Here is a 6,237-nt window from a genome sequence, read left to right on the forward strand (position 1 = left end):
CCAGCCCTCCTCGCTCTCGTCGCTGACACCGAGCACCTCTGACTGCTCCTGGCCCCGCGCATCGGGATCAAGGGGTGAGCTGGGTGCGGCCGTCAGCTCGGAGGAAGCAAGAAGCCTGCTGTAGGTCAAAGAAGAAGCGAAGCGAAAGTGTGGCGTGCAGGCATGCGGTGAAGAGAACAGAGAGAAGTGGGGGGGTGCGTGGGCGAGGGGCGAACGGAGCAGAGAGGCTGAGGCCGCGCGGACGTTCCCGACTTCCCCTTCCTCCTGCAGACGGCAGCAGACAGCGCGGCAGGACGGCGAGAGACAGCAGCAGCTGCACAGGTCAGCCCCTCCGGGCCTCTCCATCCCCACCCCCCCAGTTCTCTGTCGTCCTCCCCAAGTTCCCCAGCAGGCACTGGACATGCCTCTGCCCAGGCGGGTGCAGGGTGGGGGACAGAGAGCTGGGGACCCACCTTCATTCCCTTCACCAGTTTCTAGGTTCCTGGTGGCAACTTCAAATCTTGGGGAATGTAGAGATCTATGTTTTTGGGAAAAGGCAGTTCAAATTAAGGGACGGTTAGGTGCAGGGTTCAAATCTTAGCTCCCATGTGGCCTGGGGCTAAATCATTGGACCTTTTTTTTTTTTTTTTTGGACCTCAGTTTCTTCATCTGTAAAAAGCGGCTAGTCCAGCAACTTGCACCACAGGTGACAGAGATGAGACCTGGTACGGAGTTTGTACCGGGCAGATTGGCACGGGTGCAGTTCCTCTCAGAGTGACCTGGACTGGTGCCTGGCGATAGTGTGTCTCAGGGGAGTGGCTCTGGTGCTGGTTTGCTCTCAGATGCCTTGTTGGGCTTTGCAGCGGCCTCCCTTTCCTGACCTGAGAAATGGGCTAAGAGTGGCACCTGTCAGGGTTTTCCTACAGGAACCACAGCGTCGGTCCTCACCCAGGCCTGGGCTGGCCAGAGACGGGGCTCCAGCCTGCTTTTGGCAGGACCAGCTCTGTGGAAGGGGCAGGTGGGGCCACATACAGGCCCTCGTGCCGCTGGGGAGAGGGCGGGCTTCGGGGTGCATGGTCAGCTCCGGGAGGAAGGCAGGGGTTCCTAAATCTGGAGCCCAGAGGTATTTCTGGCCTGGGACTTCGAGTTGAGCCATGATTACTGGGCATGTGGGTCACGAAAATGGTTGTTTGAGTTTCTCTCCCTGGGAAATAGGTCTCTGTGGACTCATTTCACAGATGAGAAAACCTGAAGCACAGAGAGGTCAAGTTGCTTGCCTAGTATCACAGCCCAGGCATTGAACACCGGGAGCGGTGATCACATCTGCAGCTTCCAAAAGCTCTATTCTGCGTTCCAAACATCTCCTTATCTCTCTGTTGGCTTAGATAAGGTCTTACTTGTCCACACAGCTGCCCAGCCACCTTCGGGAGGCTGCCTTGCAGACCAGAGAGCGTCTGACTTGGAGTATGAAGCCCTGGGCGTGAGTCCCGGCTTAGAACTCCAGGCACACTCCTACATAGTACTCAGTTTCCCCTGGCTCAACTGGAACCATTTTGGAAGTCAAGTCAGGGAATCCTGTTTCCCAAGGGCTCTACATAACGAATTTCAGGGTGATGGGTGATGAGATGGCCAAGGGGATGGGGGAAGGATGGGTGGTGGCCTCTCGAGGGATGGGGACAGGGATGTTGGAGGCTGCAAGCAGAAGTGAAGATGGTGATTTGCTCCTGGGGAAGGGGGTGGAAAACCACAGCTTCTATTTGGAGTGCCTGGAGAGGTGTCACTTCTGCTTCGTCCCTCTGTTTCTGTCTGGCACCTGGCTTTAGGGTCCAGACCCTGGAGTTCAAATCCGCATGACCGCCCGGGCCTCAGCTGCCCCATTCGCACTGTGAGAGGGTAGACAAGATGTCCCAAGGTCTTTTCTGCACTATCAGATCCTCAGTTTTCTCACCTGAAACATTTCAAATGGTTTCATTCGATAACTTTCTTTCAAACCTTTTCCCTCATCTCCTCTCTGAGGTTCTGAGAGGGTAGGTGAATTGCCCAAGGTAATGCAGCCAAATAAATAACGTAGTCAAATAAATAAGAACCCAGTGTACTCCATGGCTCCAAAGTCTCTATTCTCTTTTAAAATAAATGCATATGTTAATAAATAGTGTCAAGACAAATGGGTGACCACCAGAAAAAAAATTCAACCCTTATCTCACAGCGTCCCCCAGGATCAATGCAAACTGGATTGGAGATTCCAACATAAAAAATGAAACCTGAAAAGTACTGGAAGAAACTTAGGAGGATTCCTGCATAATGTTGGAGCGGGGAAGGCCTTTCTAGCTATGACTCAGAATCCAGAAGCCAAAAGAGAAAAATCCTGGTGATTTTTATTACATAAAAATTATATATACTTCCACATGGCCAAAAGACCATCTGTAATGTCAAAAGGCAAATGACAAACTAGGAAAAATATTTGCAACTCAAATAACAGACGAAAAGCTAATTTTCTTATTAGGTAGAGTGTTTCTGGGAGTTGATAGTGGAAAGTCTAACCCAGTAAAAAAACGGGGGGCAGATGACGAACTTGAACATGTGGGAAATGATGCAAACGCAGCTGCACTGTTTATAAGAGCAGAAGATTGGAACCAACACAAAGGACTCTGGACAGAGGACTGGTTAGATGAATTATGGTTTATCCCTCCGACATTAGACTATGCAGCTGTTAAAAACAGTGGAAGCTCTAGGTACTGTTATGGAAAGCTCTCTAGGATGTATTTTCAAGGGAAGAAAGCAAAGTGCAGAGCAGCATGTGGAATATGCTGCTTTAAAAAAATAATAAAATGGGGGAAATCGTACTTGCTTATATCCATATTGAAGAAATTCAGGAAGATCCATAACACGCTAATAGTAGTGGTTACCTGGGGGTGACTGACTGGGGACCCAGTGGTTGGGTGACACAGGAGGCACAAATACTTAGCGTTTTATATCTTTTTATTTTTATTTATTGTTTATATTTGAAAGATATAAATCTCAAAACTATCTGAAGAGTAAATAAAAATTGAGATGTGTATAACGTATGTGGTATCACTGGAAAGTACAGACCAGCAAAACAGACGGGCCCATAGTCTCACTCCCAGAAGTGACCACTGCTTATGCCTCGATGTGTATATCTGAGATTTTGCATATATAAGAATGTGATTTTTCAAATAAGCATTGGATTACATTGTTCTGCAACATGCTTTTTGTTTTTCGAAGCAATATGTCATTATTATTTTTTCCATAATGATAAATAGTCATTTGGAGCATAAAAAAAATCCTAAGCATTAAAAATTTTGTTTTTCTGTTGTGAAAGTAATTCATGTTTGTTGTAGAAAACTCAAACAATACAGAAAACATAAAATGAAAGTTAAAAAAAAAAAACCTCTTCCCCTCAAAACATTAATATTTTGGTGACTAGATATCCTCATTGGCTTAAACATGCATATAAACATAATTAATTTTTAATAGTGAAATGGCTACTTACTGTATTGTAACTTTTAATTTGGAAAAAAATGATAAATTCGCAGGAGGTTGCAAAAAAAGCAGTAGTATAGAAAGGTTTTATATATGCTTTACCCAATTTTCTCCAGTGTTAATATCTTGCGTACCACAATATCAAAACCAGACTATTGACTTTGGTGCAATATACAAACTTTGGTCAGATTTCATCAGTTTTGTACAAACTCATGTGTGTGTGTATGTGTTTGTGTGTGCGTGTGTGTAGTAGTAGTAGTTCTGTGAAATTTTATAGCGTGTAATTCTTGTAACCAAAACCACGATCAAGATACAGAATCGTTTCATCACAGCCCGGTTTCCTCGTGCTGCGTCTTTGCACACACACACCCTTCCTTCCTAACCCTCGGCGACTACTAACCTGTTCTCCCTCTCTATAATTTTGTTATTTCAAGAATGTTATTTAAATTGAATCAAACAGTATGCAAATTCTGAGATTGGCTTTTTTTTGGAGGGGGGAGGGGGCGTCAGCATAATTCCCTGGAGACCTATCCAAGTTGTGTGTATCAAGTTTTTAAAAATTGCTGACTTGTATTTCATGGTGTGGATGTACCCTGGTTTGTTTAGCCATTCACCCACTGAATGGACATTGAGATCATTTCCGGTTTCGGGCTATTGTGAACAAAGCTTCCACTAGGCAGGTGTTTGTGTAAACGTGAGTTTTTATTTCTTTGGGATGAATGCCCAAAAGTGTGATGGCTGGGTCATATGTAGGTGCATGTTTAGTTTTATAAGAAGCTGCCAAACTGTTTTCCAAAACGGCGTTGAACTGTAATTTATTTAATTATTCCTCTATTGATAGACATTTACATAGTTTTTAATTTTTCTTTATGATTGACAATGGTATTACAAATATCTTTCTATGTATGTATATTCCTGGCTTGCCTTATTATTTCCATAGGATAAATTCATAAAAATAGGTTTCCTGAGTATGAGGATATTTAAAATGAAAAGTTTGTACGTATTGCCACCCAATTCCGTTGGAAAGATTAGACACTTTATGTACTCACAGGGAGTGTAGTGTGCCTGTCTTTCAGTGGGTGCTGTCATATTTCAGATCTTTGCAAACCCAGTGGTAAAAAAATTCAATCCATGCTCTTAATTAATTCTCTCTGCTGCCACCATCATAAGTATACAGCCATGTATACATGTGTATCACAATCAAGATATAGAATGTTTCTATCATCTAGAAAAGTTGCCTTGTGCCCTTTTGTAGTCAATAGCTTCTCCCCAGTAGCTTTCTCCCCTGGCAGAAATCTGTTTTCTAGCATTATGGTTGACTTTTCTGAAGGATCATAGAAGTGAAAATATATGGTTCTTTGTGTCTGGGTTCTTTCACTTAGCATAATGATTTTGAGGTTCATTCATGTGTTGCCTATATCAGAGGCTCATTCTTTTTTTATTACTGAATCGTATTCCACTGAATGGATATATCAAGGTTTGCCTTTTACCATCTGATGGATATGTGTATTGTTTCCAAGTTTTGGCTATTATGAATAAAGCTACTATGAGCATTTGCACGTAGGTTTTTGTGTGGATGGATGTTTTCATTTTTCTTCAGAAAATATGTAGAAGTGGAATTGCTGGTTGTATGGTTAGTGTATCTTGAACTTTATAAGAAACTGCCAAACTGTTTTCAAAGTGGCTGTCCCATTTTGCGTTGCCTCCAGCAACGGATGAGAGTTCCAGCTATTCTATATCCTTCGTAACACTTGGTATTATCAGTCATTTTAATTTTAGCCATTCTAGAAGGTGTCTACTGATATCTCATCGTGGTTTTTATTTGCATTTCTTTAATGACTAATGATGTTGAGCATATTTTCACGTACATATTTGTCATCTATATATCTTTTTGGTGTAGTGACTATTCAAATCTTTTCCCGTTTTTGGTTGCTTGTCTTCTTATTTAGTTGTAAAAGTTCTTAATATAGTCCAGATACAAGTTTTTAAAAAGTCAGATATGTGTTGGCAGATATTCTCTCCCAGTCTATGACTTTTATTCTCATTCTTTTAACAGTGACCCCCCTAAATATTAGAAGTTAAAAATTCAGGAAAAGCTAATTTATCATTTTTTTGTTCTTTTATGGGTAATATTTGGTGTCATTTCTAAGAATCTTTGCCTCACCCAAAGTCAGAATAACTTTCTCTCTTTTTTTTTTTCCCTAGAAGTTTTATATTTTGTTTTGATACTTCAATCTACAATCCATTTTGAGTTAAATTTGTTGTATGCTACAAGGTATGGATTGAAGTTCTTTTTAAAATTTTTTTGGCACAGAATATTCAATTGTTCTAGAATCATTTGTTGAAAAGACTATCTTCTCTCCACCAAACTACCTTTGCATCTTTGTCAAAAATCAATTTATCACATTTATCTGGGTATATTTTTGGACTCTCTTTTTTTCCTTTTGTCTACATGTCTATCCTATGCCAGTAACACACCATTTTGATTACTGTAGCTTTATGGTAAGCCTTGAGATCAGGTAGCGTGAGTTCTCCAATTTTGTTGTTCTTTTTCAAAATTGTTTTGACTACTCTAAATCCTTTAGTTTTCCATATAAATTTTAGAATCAGCTTGTCAATTTCTATAAAATATTCTACAGGAATTTTGATTTGAATTTGATTTGATTTGATCATGGGTATATTGGTCTGTAGTTTTCCTATAATGTCTATGACTGTTTTGGGCGCTACAGTAATATTGGGATAAAATGAATTTGGAAG

The 6,237-nt window shown here is 41.5% G+C and overlaps 1 protein-coding gene across 1 annotated transcript in view; it reads left to right on the forward strand.

Moving 5' to 3' along the window:
* The first annotated feature begins 281 nt into the window (after nt 1-281).
* The window catches only part of ADGRG5 (adhesion G protein-coupled receptor G5), a 21,644-nt gene continuing 15,688 nt past the window's right edge, over nt 282-6,237 (forward strand). The window contains exon 1 of the mRNA XM_006908791.1: nt 282-321. The gene's annotated coding sequence lies outside the window, so the exon portion shown is untranslated. The remainder of the gene's footprint in view (nt 322-6,237) is intronic.

This window comes from Pteropus alecto, unplaced genomic scaffold (genome assembly GCF_000325575.1).
Source record: "Pteropus alecto unplaced genomic scaffold, ASM32557v1 scaffold123, whole genome shotgun sequence".
Lineage (NCBI taxonomy): Eukaryota > Metazoa > Chordata > Mammalia > Chiroptera > Pteropodidae > Pteropus > Pteropus alecto.